Consider the following 18,989-nt stretch of genomic DNA (forward strand, 5'->3'; position numbering starts at 1 on the left):
CTGCCGCTCCACCAGCGCGCGGCCCGGTGCCCTCTCCGCGGCCCTCGGGCCCCGCCGGCCGGCTCGGGGTGGGAGCCCGCATGGTTTAGATTAGAGGGGGGGGGAAGAGAGGGCGAGCGGCCTGGCGGCGCCGCGCGGCTCCCACCCGAGGCTCGACAACCGGAACGGCCGGCCAGGGGCGGCGGCGCGGCCCGCAAGCTGGGTCGCCGCACGCCGGGCCCGTGGAGCCGGGGCCCACTTCCAGACGGCCGCCCTCCGCCGAGCCGCAGGCCGCGGGGCCCGCCTGCCCGCACGCACCGCGGTCCGAGCCCGCTCCCGGCCGTGCCCGCTTTATTCGTGAGCCCGCTCGGCGGCCACAGCGCACACGCGCCCCACCGCCCCGCACGGCGGCTCCCGACCTTGCCCGCCTCACATTCTCACACCTCCGCGCGCCGGCCCGCGCTCGCTCCTGCTGTCGGGTTCCGGGCCCTCTCGCGACAGCCGGGCCGGGCCTCGTCTGGGACCGACTCCGCTGCTCACCGGCCCGCGCTCGTCCGGGCCCAGCGGGCAGCGGGCGCTGGAGTCGACCGCGGGGGTCACGGGTTAGGGCAGGCCCTGCGTGCGCTAGGGCGGGGAGGAGGCCGGCGGTCCGGCCTGGAGCGGCGGCGGCGGCGGCGGCGGCGGCGGCGGCGGCGGCGGCGGCTGCGTCGGCGGCAGCAGCGGCGGGGAGGTGCGGCGCCGGCCTGAATCCGAGCCCAGGCCCAGGCTCCGAGGTGCCAAGGCTTGGCAGAGCCTCTTGGGGAAACTGCGGACCAGGGCCAGGACTCTGCCAGCAGCTCCCCGAGATCTCGGAGGGCTGAAGAGGAAGCCCAGTGCCTGCTCGAGTCTAGGAAGCCCAGGCGGCTTCGCACTGAGCCAGACAGCCAAGGTGCCTCTGAAAGTGAGTGCCCCTCAGCCACCTGGACCTCCCGGTCCGGCCTCTGATTCCCTCTGTCTCACTTATCTCTATTTCTCTGTGTCTGACTGTACCTCCCCACAGGCTCCTGCAGCTGCACAGGCACACAGACCCATGTGGACCTCAGCCCATGCCCAAGCCTCACAGCCTGTAACATGCCCAGAACACTGGGGCCAGGATAGGTCTGCCTGCCCACCCATCTGCAAAGGCCCCAGAGTCCTCTGTCAATAGGATTCCCAGATTAGCCCCTCACTTCTCAGCATGGGCTGCAACCCTCCCTCCATGGTGTCCCAATCTCTCCAATCAGCCTCTGTTCCTTTCCAGATTCTGACCTCAAAATCAGATTGACGGGAACAGGACAGGGAAAATCCTGGATGGCTCTGTCCCTTTTATAATGCTAGGAAATGGAAAGCCAGAATCAGTGCTTTCTCCAGAACCCTGCACACAAAGGGGGAAGCAGAACACCACCTCAGAAAAGCCAGCTGCTGCTGTCAGGAGCCTGTAACCCAGCTCCACAAGGGCCCACTGCTCAAGAATCTTCATCTCCCCCAGCAGTACCAGATCCCACTGCCTCATCTTCCCTTCATGACTTGTCTCATGGAGTCCCAAACCAGGAAGGGGAAGTAAGGTCTAAGAGGGGTGGAGAAGCTGAATCCTCCCCCAATCCTGCCTCCTCCTGGTGTGGAGAAAGGGAAGGCCCTGGTGTTTCAGGAGACGCCTGGGGAGTCATGTTTCCTGTGTTAGGGAGAACTGGATGACATGCCCACTTCTGCACCCAAGCCCCCTCCCATGCCCTCTCCAACAGCCTGGAGGGAAATCCCTTGCAAGTAAATAGTGTACAGACCAACCAACTACTGTGTGGAATGGTGAACAGGGAGGGCAGTGAATCACCAGTTACCATGGGAAAACTAGACTTAGGCCAGACTCTGGAAAGAGTTTGATGACAGCCACTGGAGGAAGTTCATAATAAGATCATCTAAGGTAGCTCTTTAAAAAAACTAGAGTGGAAACCTCCTATGAGTGCAAGGCTTTCTGGAGACTCACGCGAGATAATCCAAATCAAAACTGACAGTTCATGATGATGTGGAGAAATGCGATATTGAAGAGACAGGCAAGGTTTGGGTGATGAAAAGGAAGGGGTGGGGGGGTTTCCCTGGTGGTGCAGTAGTTGAGAATCCACCTGCCAATGCAGGAGACACAGGTTCGATCCCTAGTCCAGGAAGATCCTACATGCCGCGGAGCAACTAAGCCTGTGCGCCACAACTACTGAGCCTGCATGTCGCAACTACTGAAGCCCGTGCACCTAGAGGCTGTGCTCCACAACGAGAGAAGTCACCGCGATGAGAAGCCCGCGCACTGCAACAGAGAGTAGCCCCCGCTCGCCGCAACTAAAGAAAGCCCGCGCGCAGCAACGAAGACCCAACACAGCCAAAAATAAGTAAATAAAATAAATAAATAAATAAGAAAAGGAAGGGGCAAACCAGTGAGCAATTGAGCAAGAAAAGAGGGGAGGTTATGTACACAGATTCTCCATTAGTAGAATGGAGTACATTATTTTGTTGATTCTAAGACACACATTTTTCGCATTTTGACATCTCTGAAATTAGGATGCATCTTAACGTCAATGGTGTATCATAGTTTAAGTAGCAGGGTTTTTTTTTTCTTAGTGGTACATAAAATAATAGAATAGCATACAATTGATGAAGTACAGTATTTGTTGATAAATGGCCTGTGGCGAAAGGAAAAAGACCAGTTTTTCCCCCAAGACTTATTTGAGGAGTTCAAAGTACAAAAACTCTCCTCAACTAGCTAAGTAAATAGTTGACCGTAACCAAGCATCTATCACACCAACTTGGGTTGCTTAGGGGAAAGGTCTCAGATTTGGTGTCAGACTGGCCTTGGTTTTGAAATCTGGTTCTGAAATCTTAGCAGCTGTATGACCTTGAGCAAGTCCCTTGACACCTACATAAAATGGGGATAATCGCACCAACCTACTAGCTATTTGTGAGATTTGGCTAAGTCAATACATGTAAATGTCTGGCATGTGGTAGGTAGATAATAAAGGTTAGTTCCCAAGTATTTTTAAAATTAATTTTACCCCACCTCTTTCCCAAAAAGGCTTGAGGTGGTTTATAACCAAAATAATCTAATAAAAATACAAGTAGAAAGACAAAGTAGGGTCAAGGAAATAGGAGAAAGAATATATGCTATCGCTAAGTGTTGACAAAGTTGCTATAATTGAGAGAGAAATCTGCTTACTAGCAACAGGGCAAAATGGTAGTTCTCCATTTCAGAAATGTGGAAACACTATTTCCTTGGTGAAGGATGGGGGGAAAATCTTTACTCTGGCCCTAAATTTTAAAGTAGCTTCTCATGTAAATGTTTATTCTTATATCTTTACAGTGTTTTATCATTTACAAAGTTCATAGCTACTATCTCATTTGATGCGGTATTAACTCCGTTTTATCTCCATTTTATGGATTCATTCACCCAAAGAAATATTTATCAAGTACTTACTATGTGCCAGACACATAAACAAGAGGAAAGGCCAACTAACCATTCTATTAGCCAGCTGATTAGCTAACCGGTTACTAACTGCAAATTCACTAACAAATGACCTACAAATGTACTAATTAATCACCTATATAATCAGTTCCAAAGGGAGCAGGGGCTACAGGATAAGCTAGAGAATCCCAGTCAGTACAATAAGGTGGCTTGTCCAGAACCTAGGGTGGGTTTGGTTGAAGATGATTACTTGAGTTGGCGCCATACTGTAGTAAAAAGCAATTACAGTTTTTTTTTAAATCCTAGGTTTTTGGAGAATTTAATAAATACCAATGTCAAGCCCCAACCCTGACCAACAGAGTCAGAATCTCTGAGAAGAGAGCCGAGGTTGAGAACCACCGTTCTGTGCCAATCATGGAAATCCTGTTCCATGCTCTCATGGACTCCCTTCCTTGTAGCTAGGAGCGGCCATGTGACCCAATGTTGGCCAATGAGGCCTAAGCAAAAGACTGGAGAGGAGAAAGGATGTGGAGAATTTTTTGCTTTCTTGAAAAAGGGGAAGACATAGTCTTCTTTTCCCCTGTGGATGAGATCCTTGGAGTTCTCACTCTCTAGAGACCTTGAGGCAAGAAAGATAAAGGCTAATATGCTAAGGATATCGGAGCAAAAAGAAAGAGTCTGGGTTCCTGATGGCATCACTGAGCAGGTAAACCTGCTCTTGTAATGTGAGAAAAAATAAACCCTATTTCTTTACATCATTGTTAGTTTGAGTCTCTGTTACTTACAGTCTTACTCCTGAGGCATATGCAAAGGTCCCAGCTCAGTGCTGAGTGAGTCCTTGGGCATTTCATAATGAAAGATACATATCTTAGTGTCCATATGTGTTCTTATGCACGTGCACATACATTCTCATTCAAATCCAGGAAAGAAAATCCCTCCACACTCCCTTCCCAGCCATGTTATTCTATGTGTGCTATAATCTAAGGCCTGGGATCCTTAGTAAGTCCCCCAAAGAGGAAAGATGGGTGAGGCAGCAGGGAATTTACCTGTCCCCTGTGGCTTTATTGTTACCCAGTAACCCCAAATCTTGGTTCCAGATTCCCCAGCCCACATCCCGTTGAGATTATCAAACTCAGGACAGCTGGAGTTGGGGCAGGAGCTTGAGCTCACTCTGGAAATTGGAGGATTGAATAAGGAGAATGGGTAGTGGGTGGCAGCTACTGGTGCAGGTGCTTCCCCTCTTACCACACGTGCAGCTCTGCACACCTGACCTCTCACCCTGGCCTCCCAGGCCTTCTCCCACAAAGAGAATTAGGAAACTTCCAGTTAGAAGGAACTGAGGACTGGGCTGGCCTGATCCTGGACCTGGGTGAGGTAAGCTGGTCTGAGCCCCTCCTCAGGACTGGGGACGGGGGCAGTGATTCACCAATAACACAGGTGGATCCCTACTATAACTCTCACTTGAGGAACTACAGAGATAAGGAATGAATAATCACATCTGGGTTTTGCACAGTCACAGGTAGCGATATAGACCTTCTGTTCCAGAGTCCTTATCAGTAGGTGGATTCACTGTAGACGATCACACTTTCTTCCCCATTACACTATATGCTCCTGAATTGCCACTTCCTTCCATTTCCTCCAGTAAGACTTCTCTGAAATACACATTTATTTTACAATCTGTCCGAGGAAGGTATATCCGCTAGGGTTGTGTTAGGTTAAAAACAAAATCCTAAGTCAGAGAAATTATTTAATGTTTCAATCCCCCCTGCCCCTTCTTTCCTCCTCTTTCTCCCTTCCATTCTTCCTAAGCATAGATTATCCAAAACTGGCTTTTAATTTGGGCCCTCAAGGATTTCTTTGAACCAGGGGCTGAAACAAATTAGAATTCAAGAATGAAAATATGTGGACTATTAGAAAGCCCTTGGAATTTGAAGTTTAAAAGCCTGAATTCTGGTCCTAAACAGGCTGTTTATAGAGGGACCTAGAGCAAAATCTGCTTTAAGCCTCTGTTTCCTCATCTGTAAAATGAATTTAATAATAACAGCCACCTTACAGGGTAGAAGAAATCATGAAGTGATATCACATAGATAAAAGTGCTTCCTGAGAAAGAGAAAAAAAAAGTGCTTCCTGGCTTCCACCCGTCTTGCTGCAGTTGGTCCATTTTCTGCTTCTAAGCAATCAGAGGCGTACCCCCGCTGTTAACTGGTCAGACCTCCACACTAAGTTGCCATTCCCTCACCCAAAGCTGGGCGGATGGAGCTGCCCAAGGAGCCCTGTGCTCAGGCGCCATGCCAACACTGGCACTGAACAGGGCACAGACCCCAGCCTGTGCGTTCCTGGGAGGTAGTGCCCCTGACTGTGGCTCTTCTAGAATTCAACAAGGCCTAGAAGGGGAAGGCTGGAAGAAGTCCAGAGGCCCGACCCCCACGTCCCTGCATTTTCTGAAGTTTCTCCTTTGAACACATTCCTTTATTTATTGGGACTCATTTAACCTCAGCCATATCATTTATTTGGTAACTGTCACTCAGCCTGCTCTGGCATTAACCTCATAATCCTATTGATTTTCTCCAAGCTAGTTGGGGGCCTTCTCGACTTCTCCTTGGGCCAGCTGGGGCTGATTCCCAGTTCCGGTCATTACCGAGAAAGAGGCCCCAGACGGGTAAGGACCTGCCTGGAGGACCATCTGGGGGTTCCTCGTTCCCACCTTGGCCCTTCGAGGCTGCGAGGGACAAGATTGATGAGGCCCTGGTTGCTTAAGCGTGAGGTAAGGCGGCCGAGCGCTCACCTACACCACAAGGAGTTCCCTGACTGGCTACTGAGGCCGTCTTTCAGCACAAAAGACCTGCGCTTCACCAGTCGCAGTTTCGCTTGGCCAGGAACCCCGCCTCTGTCCGCCATCTTGGATTCCGGAGGGCCCAATCACTGCGGGGGAAGCGGGGAGGGTGGGGCCGAATCTGCAGCTGGCACCCAAGTGGCCACAGGCTTGTGCCTTCTCGCCATCTGCAGCCCGAGTCTGGCCCATCACAAGTTGCGGCTGCAGCTCCCAGACACCACCCCTGCACGTCGCCAAGGGATTAGTGTCCGTCTGTCGTTTGGGACAGCCTTAGTGGGGGTTGTCCCAGACCAGGGCCTCCCCTTCGCCACTCCCCAGGACCACTCTCTCAAGAGTCCAGCTTGGGCAGAAGGGATTGTGTTGGGGGGTCCAACAGCCTGGGGTGCTGTCTCTCCCAGGGCTGAGTGGGGTGACGGGAGTCCCCTTCCCCACCAGGCCTGAGCCACATGTGCTGGGAAGTTCATTTCCCCTTGTTTTGCAGAACGGGCTCAGGGATTGACCCCAGGAGTGACCCCAGTGTCAGGAGGTATTAATGATCTCCATACGGGCAATAAACAGGCAGACCGGCTGGCTTGGTGTGGAGGTGCCCTTGAATGGGGCCGCCTTATCAGCCTCACATTCGCTGGAGGGTAGAGGCTTGATTAGCGAGGGCTCCCTCATCTGTCTCTCCTCCCCCAAACATCCTTGAGCTCCATGGGTACGTGGTTGGAGACACTGGAGACCTCTGGCTGGTTTCTCTGCTCCTTGTAGGCCTCCTCAAGAGGCAGCCTCTTCAGGTGTCTGCTCAGCCATTTGTCCACTTCTAACAGGACTTCCAGCTTGCTCCTGATAAAGTCTCTCTTGTTTTAAAAAGCCTCCAAAGGCCAAATCCATGCATTCTGAGTCACCTCACTCTTTTGTCTACAAGAACCCAGGAACAAGAAGACCTTCCTCGTCTATAACTTAAATCTCTCCAAGCCCTGTTTTCCCAAAGAGCAAAGGGAATAAGTAGGTGGTTACCTGCCTTTGGTGCGGGTGGGCAGTCTTTAGCCACTGCCTAGACTATGAAAAACACAATCTGATTTATCACATCTCCCTCCAAATTCCTTTCCATCAGGTTGGTTACTTGTTCTAGGTGTGTGACTTAACCTCCCAGTCTCATGGGATAGACAGACTTGTAAACAAATGCAGTAATAAAACAGGCCCAGGGCTATAATCTATTTCCATATTGAGTGTGATGAGACTACATGAATATGTATGGGATCCTGAGAGATAGAGGATGTGAAAAGGGACTCCCAGGAGAGGGGAAGCACAAGTACAAAGGCACAAAGGGCATATCTGAGGAGCAGCGGGGCTGCAGTGGTGGAAATGAAGCTTTGTAGAAAGGTAAAGTTTGGAAAGGGTCCTGTAAACCCTGTTAATAACTTTATCTAGACAGCCATTGCAGGACACTGAGCTCCACAGAGACAGCACCAGGGCAAGTGAGAGCCAAACAGGTACTAGGTAACTCTGAGCCTCGCTGAGGAAAAGTAATTAAACACGGGCAAGGAGAGCCTAAGAAACTGAGAGGCAAAATGTCGTCATATGCATCCTTCGTGCAAACTTGCTGGGAGAAGCACAAGAAGAAGCACCCAAATGCTTCAGTCAGCTTCTTGGAGTTTTCTATGGACCATGTCTACAAGGAGAAAGGAAAATTTGAAGACATGGCGAAGGTGGACAAGGCCCATTGTAAGAGACATGAAAACCTGTATCTCTTATAAAGGGGAAACAAAAAAGAAGTTTCAGGATCCCAATGTACCCAAGAGGCTTCCTTTGGCCTTTTTCTTATTTTGTTCTGAGTTTCACTCAAAAAATCAAAGGAGAACACCTGGGTCTATCCATTGGTGGTGTTGCAAAGAACCTGGGAGACATGTGGAATAACACTGCAGCAGATGCCAAGCGAGCAGCCTTATAAAAGAAGGCTGAAGGGAAAATATAGAAAGGATATTGCTGTCTACTGAGCTAAGGAAAGCTGAAGTAGCGAAAAAGAGAGTCATCAAGGCTGAAAAAGCAAGAAAAAGAAGGAAGATGAGGAAGATGAAAAGGGGGAGGAGGAGAAAGATGACGATGATGAATAAGTCGGTTCTTTCTGAATTTTTTTTCTTGTCTTGTCTATAAACCATTTAACACCCCTGTACACAACTCACTCCTTTTTAAGAAAAAAATTGAAATGTAAGGCTGTGTAACATTTGTTTTAAAACCATACAGTGTCTTCTTCTGTATAGTTACGCTGCTGAATGTGTCTCTAGATAACCCCGTCCTGGTGGTATTTTCAATGGCTACTAACCTTGCGTGATACAGCGTGGGGATGTAAATTGGCACGGAAAATTTTTTTTTTTTTTCGGTACGCGGGCCTCGCACTGTTGTGGCCTCTCCCGTTGCGGAGCACAGGCTCCGGACGCGCAGGCTCAGCGGCCATGGCTCACGGGCCCAGCCGCTCCGCGGCATGCGGAATCCTCCCGGACCGGGGCACGAACCCGTGTCCCCTGCATCGGCAGGCGGACTCTCAACCACTGCGCCACCAGGGAAGCCCACGGCATGGAAATTTAAAGCAGGTTCTTGCTGGTACACAATACAAATGAGTTATGTATAGGGATAGTTTCTTCATCTTCAGTTGTCTCTGATGCAGCTTATATACGAAGTAATTGTGATTCTGTTAACCGAATACCACTCTGTAATTGCAAAAAAAAAAAAAAAAAGTTGCAGCAATTTTGTTGACAATCTGAATGCCTCTAAGTAAATACAGTTTTTTAAAATCAGTATTGTCCTTTTCCTAGGTCTGAAACTTTTCTTATTGAGAGGAAGCTTGTATTTTGCCTTTGCCCATTTTGGATCACATGAACTATTACAGTGTTTATCTTTTCAACATAGTTAGCTGATAAAAAGCTTTTGTCTACACACCCTGCATATGATGAGGGTAATAGAAGTTGAAATGAGACCCAAAAAACTCCACAGACCCCCCCCAAAACCAAACCAAAACAAAAACAACAGCAAAAACTTTATCTAAGGGCAATGGGAAGCCATAAATGGTTTTTAGCAGGAAATGGTTCTGGACTGATCAGATTTGTGTTTTAGACAATGATTGCTGGTAGGGTGGGAAGATTTGGGAGTGAGGGAGAGTAGCAAGGAGACCAGTTGTGAAGGCAGGGAAATTATTCAAAGGATATTTGGGAGAAGTGGAGTAGGAAAGAGGCTGGAGTTTAGGATGTCTCTGGGCAGGAATATGGTAGACATTTGTGATTTTGCACGTCCTGGGTCCACTCCTCGTTTTCAGGTTCAGAACCCCAATTTAGTTTTAGGGGAAAGAATCATTGCCATTGGTTAAGTTTGGTGGGAAGAGTTTCAGTGAAGGCGCTCTGCCCATCCCCAGCCAAGAACATGTTAGATGCTTTCTCCCTAGAATTCTAATCTTGAGCGTAAGGGCGGAAAGAATGGAGGCAGAGGAGTTGAATCATCCTTTTTGGGTCTCAGCTTCCTTACGCATACAGTTGATTTAAGCTTCAACAAACACTGCGTGGTAAGCAACATTCCTTTTTTAAAAAATTTATTTTATTGAAGTACAGTTGTTTTACAATGTTGTGTTAGTTTCCACTGTGCAGCAAAGTGATTCAGTTACACATATATATATTCTTTTTCAAATTCTTTTCCGTTATGGCTTATCACAGGATATTGAATATAGTTCCCTGTACTATACAGTAGGACCTTGTTGTTTATCCATTCTATATGTAATAGTTTGTATCTGTTCATCCCAAACTCCCAGTCCATCCCTCACCCATACCCCTTCACCCTTGGCAATATGGTAGGTAACATCCTTATTCTAGATTCTCCAGTCTTCATGCCCTGAAGGAGCCATTCACCTGCACCCACCACTCAGCTCCCCAGAGCTGCTCCGGCCTCCGTCATTTCTGAGCCTGGATTTTGAGGCTTCGCTTCAAGTTGGTGAGTTGCTTTATCCTTCCAGTAAACCCCTCTCTGCTTAAGCCAGCCAGGTGCATTTCAACAGCTTTGACAACAGAACCCTATCTGGTCCTGAGGACATTAAGTGAGAGAAGAGGCAGTGGGTGTGGGCAGAAATAAGTTTAGTTTTAGTCGTGACAGGACTTTAGTTGGAAATGCAGGGGCTGAAGATTTGGGACACATCAGTACACAGTGGGGTTCACACTGTTGCTCATGAGGCCACTAAGGGAGAAGTTATTTAAAAAAAAAGAAAAGAAGGAGTCCAAGAAGAGAATCTGGAGGGTGTGGAAAAGAAGATAGGAAACCAGCAAAGTGACCCAAGAAGAATCAGTTAAAGGGCTGGCCAAGAAGGGGTGCAGTCCTGGCAGAAAAAGAACTTTTTCAGAGCAAGGGAGAGGTCAGTATAGTGTAAAATACCGGCAAGAGTGTCAAGGAGGAGAATGTAAATGATTGGCAAGGGGAGCACTAGGGACGTTAGAAAGAGCAGACTGAGGACGGGGGAGAGAAGAGACTACCTCCCTCCCAGACTGTTGGAGGCTCAGATGAGCTGGCTTTGGTGAACTGGGAGGGGGCCACCAAATAAGAAGCTTGCACTCTGATTTCCCGGGGCTTCTGGAAAGAGCAGTAGTGCTTGCCTCCTGTACCATCCTCCCCTCTCACGGGCATTGACAAAAATATGCTGGCAAATCCCTACACCCCACTGGAGCCCTCACCCACCCAGAGGGCCTGTCCCGGGGAGCTCTGTCTCAGTCACCTAGGAGCCCAGGGCCCAGCTGAGAGGCTGGAGACAACCCTGCCGTGGCCCTGGGTTCCTGCAGTGGACTCTCCTTCACAGCCCACCCTTCCACCCCGCTGTCACTAGCATCCAAACTCATGCAACTCATCGTCTGACATTAAAGCCCTCCAAGACCAACTCCAAACCCCCTTCAACCCCCGTCCCGCTTCTCAGAAACCAAAGTTCCCTGAACACAGCTCTCTCCAAATGGCCTACACAGTCCTGTTTCTGCACCTTTGTTCACACGACACCCCTTCTCTCCTTTGATCTCCTGCCTACACGCACACTTCACAGTTTCCGAAGCATCTTCACGTACCTGTGTTCACAACAGCGCTGAGGAGTAGGAAAGGAGGAAGTGGTATAGTTACGCCCCTTTTACAAATAAGGAAACTGAGGCTGGGGGAAGTAAAGGGACTTTCCCGAGGTCACACAACTAGGAAGTGGCCTGTGCAGACCTCTGGAGTCCAGTGGCTTCTAGAAGCCAGGCCCTGGAATCGTGAAGGTTAGTGCAATTGTCGCCTCCTTGCCAGCACCGGGCAGGCTGTTGGCTCCATGCAATTTGGCTAGAGGTGTTTGGGGAGCATCATGGGTGCAGTGGTCAAGAGCTGGCCTCTGGGTCCATAAGACTTGGGCAACTTAGCCTCTCTGGGCCTCAGTTTCCTCATCTATAAAATGAACAAAACCCATTTACATCATCAGGTCATTAACTATTTGGGAAGCATTTAGAACACTACATAGTAAATAGATTTACTTGAAAGAAATCAGTGAACCCAGTGATTTAGGCAAGATGGCAGCTGGTTGCAAAGGACTAGACCCAATCACTTGTTGTCCACAGCTTTACAGTAATGTCCTCCTGGTAGGGAATCTGGCAGTCACAGCAGGCTGCAGAGGAAGCAAAACAGATAACCGCTGTCAGCATCTTGCCGTATTCCCTTCTCTTCTCTTTTTCTTAACTTAAAAAAATTTTTTTAATCTATTAAATTTTAATAAAACAGACCTAGAAAAGTCAGTCATTAACTTTTCAGATGAGAGTCATTCTGATGAGCCATTGAGCACCTTTTGTGCATATTTAAGCGCTGTTGCCCAGTTTTTATAATTTTTCAGGGTTTTATTCCCTTCCCAACTAATATTTAGTCCATTACTTGTGCTCTTGACTACTTGTAAGAGCAAAGAGGTCGAACAACAGAAATGTTACTTACTTAAATGATGGCCACTTACCAAACTGTATGTGTGGTGTGATCCAAGTTTTATAAAAAATTAGACTAGAGAAGTTAAACACTTTTTTCGTATGTTTAATTGCCGTTCGGTTATCCTCTTTGGTGAGATTTATTACCTTTTTATCCATTTTCTTCTGTCCATTTTTCTATTTATTTCTCCGCTCTTCTCTTGCTGATCTGTAAGAGTTTTCTGTATATTATTTATACCAGTCTGTTGTATTGTATATACCAGATATCTGTGTTGCAAGTAGCTTCTTTCAACCTGGGGGTTGTTTTTTCCCTCTATGAATGGATCTTCCGATGATCACATGTTCTAAATTTTAACATAAATTACTACAGCAGATATTTTTCTCTCAAAAAACAATTAGTTATATCTCTGCAAGGGTCCATGGCAAGGTGTGACCAGTAGTTGTCTCAGGGAGGGTAGGGTTGTGGGTGTTCTGTTTTGCTCTTCTGTGGCTTATGTCTTCCTTTGGCTCATCTGTAAATTTTTCTGTAATGGGTATGTATTGCTGTTTTCATAAGAAAACTAGAAATAAGAGCAATAATGATAAACAATAGCTAACCTTAAACCCTTACCGTATGCCAGTGCATTAAATGCTTGATATGAATTCCCTTCATGGGTGCAACAACATAATGTAGACACTATTATCCACTTTCTAAAGTAAACTTTTTATTTCAGAATAGATTTATAGAAAAGTTGCAAAGATGTGCATCAACTCCCCAGATAGCTCACACCCAGTCTCGCCTACTGTTAACATCTCACGTCACGTGAATATCGTGTAGTTGTCACAACTAATGAACGAATATTGATCGATAATATTAACTAAATAAAGTCCGTCCATACTTTATTCAGATTTCCTTAGTTTTTACCTAATGTCCTTTTTCTGCTCCAGAATCCCATCCAGGATATCACATTACATTTAGTCATCATCTCTCCCTAGGCTCCTCTTGGCTGTGACGGTTTCTCCAACTTTCCTTGTTTTTGAAGACTTTGACGGCTTTAAGGAGTGCTGGTCAGGTATTTGTAGACTGTCCCTTGATCAGGGTTTGTTTCATGTGTTTCTCAGGATTGAAGGAATCTCAGGATTCCTTCCTTTGGGGGAGGAAAGCCGCAGCTGTGAAGCGCCCTTCTCATCACATCCTATCAAAGGGACGTGTTATCAAGATGACTTATCACTAATGATATTGACCTTGATCACTTAGCCGAGACAGTGTTTGCCAGGTTTCGACTAGACTAAACGTTCTCCACTCTCTTTTCACACTGCAGTTGTCGGGAAGAAGTCGCTGAGCGCGGCCCTCACTTCAGGAATGGGGAGTTCTGCTCTCCTCCTGGAGGGAGGAGTATTTACGTAAATTATTTGACGTTCTTCACAGTAGATTTATCTATTCTCCTCAAACTTATTGATTTTTTCAATCATTTATTTATATCAGTATAACGTCATGGATATTCATTTTGTACTCTGGGTTATAATCCAATACTGTGTTATTTATTTTGTCACATTGTTGCAGTTTTGGCTATTGAGAGCTCTTTCAGCTGGCTCCTGTGTCCCTTTGATATCCTATCATTAACATCCACCTTTCACAGATGAAAAAATAAAATTGAGAGAAGATGAATTACAGCGTTGAGTCACACCACGTATGACCATTAGACACCATTGTCTCCTCTAAACACACACACACACACACACACACACACACACACACACACATGCACACACGTTTTAAGAAATTTTGGAGTTTGGACCAATTTTGCCCTGCTTGCAAAACTTTTCTAATTTCTCTTAATCCATAATCTTTGCTATGGTTTCCTTATCATGCCTCTGTGTGTGTGTGTGTGTGTGTGTGTGTGTGTGTGTGTGAACATCTAGTTTGTTCCCACAGATACTTGTGGTTATATATTAATTCTGTTTCAATAAATAAATACTTTATTGTTGGGCATTTCAGTTATTCCAAATTTTTGCTAATATATACAACACAGAGAAGAAATACTTAGCTATAAAAAATTAGAAATTAAAAAGTAGATTTAAAACGCCTTCAAAAGATGGGCAGAAATGCTTAAAGACATCTAAAGGTTGCAAAACCACTTTGCAAGCAACTGAAAATTCAACGACTTTTGAAACACTGGCTTTGGATATGTTCGTTTCCAAGGCCATCCTGCTGATCGGCCTGTTTTGGGCCAACTGCAAGGAGCCCATCTACCAGCCCCTCTTTCCCGGATAACCTCCTACAGCACATGTGGCCTGGACGCACTTCCAGACTCCTGTACGGTTCCTGCCCCCTCGGTCTGAGAGCTGCAGGGAAGGGCTTCCTCGGAGGAAGGCGCCACTGGCCCAGCACCGTGATGCCAGCCACTCCCCCTCCTTCCTCCCGGAGGCCCTGTGATCTCGGCCAGGTGGGTGGTTTGCACCCTCGTAGGTTACACCCTCCATCCTCTCCGCCCAGAGTTACCCTCCCTGCACCTGCTGCCACCTGGGTCACCCCTATATCTGCACACACCCTCCCATAACAACCCTGTGAAGGAGACAAGCACAGGAACCTGTGCCCACAGGAGGGCCTGAGGAAACCGAGGCACAGAGGTTAAGTGAGCCAGTCAGAAGCAGAGTCAGGCAGAGCTAGAACCCAAGCGTCTCCCTCAAAATCCAGGGCTCCTTCCTACTCCCTTGCTGCAGGGGGTCTCTGCTCTGGAAACTCTTCTGTGATGGGAGATACTGGCCCGAGACCCTGCCTGTCTCTCCCTGTGCTTGGTGTGGTGTCTTCAAGGGCAGTTGTCTCCTTGCTTCTGCCAACAGAAGAGGATGCAATGGAGAGCGGAGGGGTCCCCAGCCTCTCCCCTCTGACAACAGCATCAAGGCCAGGATCAAAGTAGGTAGGAGGAAACACAAGTGCCAGGGCTGACATCCTGGGGTGCACCCAGGTGCAGCCCCGGAGAACCTAGACCAGGGTTTCTCAGCCTTGGCACTATTGACATTTGGGGCCAAATAATTGTTTGTTTCAGGGGCTGCCCTGTGATTGTGGGACATTCAGCAGCATCCTGGCCTCTACCCACATCCCTACTCCACGTTATGAAGACCCAAAACGTCTCCAAACGTTGCCAGATATCCCTTGGGGGGGGTCAAAAATCACCCCCGTTTAGAAACACTGGCCTAAACAGACAACCACTGGGTTTTCAGGACAGTGTCGGCCTTGATTGCATTTTTTCCAGAAGTATAATTTTTTCAATATGTAACCAACTGTGACTTGATTTGTATACATTTAAAGAACTTTTTGCATAGTTAAATAACAAATTTTTATCAAGCATGGTGTTCTGATTTGGGGGGTTTAAAATATGGTCTCCGTAGCATGTTCTCAAAGAGAGGACAGACCTGAACTCTGGTCCTTGGCCAAAGGTCCAGATCCTGGGGAGGAACCCGGCCAGATTTGGGAGGGGGTGGAGCTGCTGACCCAAGGTCCTGGGTCATCTCTGGCTGTGACACAAACCCTTTCTGAATGTTGTGTCCACACTGCCACCACACAGCCTCCTGGTGAGCGGGCTTTGCCCATGAAAGCAGGATGGCTGTCTGCAGAATAGTCAGACCTCACAGCAATGGTGACCTCATCTCCCTGTGGCCTGAGTGAGCACAGGACGGAATTTACCCCACCCTCACATCCATCTTCCTACCACCAGCAGCGTGGGTAATGTGCTTCCTAGGTTAGCACTGAGTTCTCAGGCCACAGGAGAAGAAACACTGTCTCATCAAAGGACCAATATGTTTGGCCCACGTTGCAGACCCTTTCAATAAAACCTTTGACCTTCTGAAAGATGGTGGGATTGAGGGAGGGCGGGGGCGTCTGTTTTTTGTTTTTCCCAGGATGGACTGAGTCAGCTAGAGAGGGTCACTTCTGGCAGACGGGCCGAGGTCTGGGACTGGAGGGAGAGGAGGCGCTGGTGAACTTGGACTCATTGGCCAGAGACAGGGTGGGCAGGTGACCCTCCCTTCCAGTTCAAAGTCATCTCATTCAGCTTTGTAAGGTATTCCCACCTATGCCTGAAATGGAGATCCAGTCAAGCACTTTCTCTAAACTTACCTGATCTGAAGATTTACCTGGGGCCCTTGTTAAAAATAAAGATTCCTAGGCCCTTTCAGCAATTCTGACTCAGTAGGTCAGGGACTGAGCCCAGATGTTTTTAGTGCCTATAACAAACACCTCAGGCAAGCTGGGCAACACAGAGGAGGCAAATTCCTATACTTCGCCCTTGGCGTGTTATTTTCATCTAGCTCCTTTCTCTTTGAGAACTTGGCAAGTTCTCTTACAGCCCTGGGTCTCCTGAGGGTGGAACTTACCTTATCCACCTCCAGGGTCAACCAGATACCTGCAGTGATGGATGTTCAGTACATTTTTGTGGACTAAGTAAGTTCTCAAATAGGCCTCTCCACATGCAAGTCACATGTACTATTTTTCTTGGAGTAGAGGATGCCGTATTTAGGATCGAAAGCTTTATAGAATTTTCTTTTAAATCTACTTTATTGAGATACAGTTTACATACAATAAAGTGTACCCATTTAAAGTATCAGTTGGATGAGTTCTGACAAGTGTGTGCTACATCGGTATAACCACAACCACAAGATACAGAATATTTCCATCAACCCCGAGTCCCCTCCTGTCCCTTTGCAGTCAGTCCCCGCTGGGCCCCGGCTCCAGACAGCTTCTCTTCTTCCTGTCACTATAGGTTAGTTTGCATCCTCTAGAATTACACGTAAACAGAATCGTACAGTACGTATTCTTTCGCATCTGGCTTCTTTTCGTTCAGCGTAATGATTTGAGATTCATCCATACTGGTGGGTAAATCAGTCCTTCATATTGCTGAGTCGTAGTCCATTATATGGATATGACCCCAGTTTGTTTATTCAGTCACCTGTTGATGGGCGTTTAGATTGTTTCCAGATCTGGCTGTTGTAAAGAAAACCTCTATAAACATTCAGGTACAAGTCTTTGTGTGGACATATATTTTCATTTCTCATGGAATTTTTCTAGGACTGGGGTAGAGGTAGCCAGGAGTAGGGACCATCAGAAAAAGCCCTCCCTCATCTATTAAGTCAATAAACATTTACTAGGATGATGATGTGCCAAGCCTGATCTACAGGCTAAGGAAGCCAGGTCAAAGAGAGCTCTCATGACCTTTCAGTGTGGTCAGCATCGTGGCAGAAATGCCCTCTGCGGAAGGGGCCAGCCCAGCCAAGGAGACCCAAGAGGGCCTCAGAAATCTTCAGACCACGTTCCGCTAAGAAGGCTTAATTTCGAATGCAGGTGTGTGAGGGAACATTTTTAATGGCTCAGAGGGAAAGACTCCTTAACTAAATTATCACATTTTTTTCCTCTTAACGCCAAGGTAAATTTCCCTAAATGGGAGTTTCCACTGGGAAGAGAAAGAAATGTGGACAGACTCTTCTGGGAAAAGTGAGCCTGGGTAAGTTTTCTGGACAATCAGAAAGAAAAGTATATTAGTATATCACAAACTGGGTGGCTTAAACAAAAGACATTGATTCTCTCACGGTCCTGCAGACCAGAGTTTGGAATCACGGTGCCTGTGGAGCCGCACTCCCTCTGGAGGTTCTAAGGGAGAATCCTTCCTTCCTCCTTCCAGCTTCTAGTGGCTCCAGGAATTCTTTGGCTGTGGCAGCATCTAATCCCTGCCTCAGTTTTCACATGACCTTCTTCCTTGTGTCCTTTTTATTGTAAGGACACGAGTCCTGTAGATTAGTGTCCACCCTAAATCCAGGATGATATCACCTTGAGGTCCTGATTACATCTGCAGAGATCCTATCCAAGTAAGGTCACATTCACAGGTACTGGGGGATAAGGATTAGCTATATCTCTCTCAGGGTGGGCTGGGGAGGGGACACAATTCAACCCACCGCAGAAGAAAAACTACCAAGAGTTTAAAAGACTCTGGGCCAGAAACTAAATAAAATAAATAGAATAAAAGTCAATATTATTTAGAGTTTCCTATGTGCTAAGAACTGTCCTAAACACTAGACATAAATTATCCCATTTAAACTCCTTGGCAGTTCTGAGGCAGGCGAGATCACTTGCTGCAATATGAGGACGGAGGAAACCACAGGTGGTACCAGGTGCTTCATTAACATGTTCACGGTTGGTCGCCCAGCCTACAGATAAGCAGCCCAGGCCCAGAGCCACTGCATCACTTTACCTGCAGCAGGTGTTGAGGAGAAGTGCGTCGCAGTGCAGACTCTGCCCCTAAAGTTCTTGGAGGTCTTGGACATCTTTCTCCTTTCAGGGCTTGGGGGAGTTCTGTGTAAGGGGTGGGAGTGACCTCTCAGAGCCTAGACCTTGGGAAGCGAGCAGAGGTGGTGGGTGAATCTACTGCCGGCTGGCTCTGTCCACGACTTCTTTTAACCCTTGAGCCTGGGGGCCACCATTGAGGCAGAAGGGCCAGACAGAAACCAACACAGAATCTTGGGAATAGAAGTTGAGGCAACATGTCAGTTTTGAAACATGCGTTTTAAGAGTAGAGCAGCAGGTCCAGCATCCAAGAGGCAGCAAGAATGAGGGTGCGCAGGGTGAGTCTGGCTTGCAGCTGGGGGCTGCCTTGGGAGTCCCAGCTACCTGGGGAAGAGGTTTTCCCTGCCTCGGAGCCAGGATGGGCCAGGCACCCACCTTCTTAGCCTGGTATCTAGGAATGGGCTGAGGAAAGTAAAATTCTGAAAGCACCGCAAATGACCAGCTAAGAGGCTAAGAGGAAGCAGT

Source organism: Monodon monoceros, unplaced genomic scaffold (assembly GCF_005190385.1).
Source record: "Monodon monoceros isolate NGI ecotype Baffin Bay Population unplaced genomic scaffold, NGI_Narwhal_1 Super_Scaffold_9, whole genome shotgun sequence".
Lineage (NCBI taxonomy): Eukaryota > Metazoa > Chordata > Mammalia > Artiodactyla > Monodontidae > Monodon > Monodon monoceros.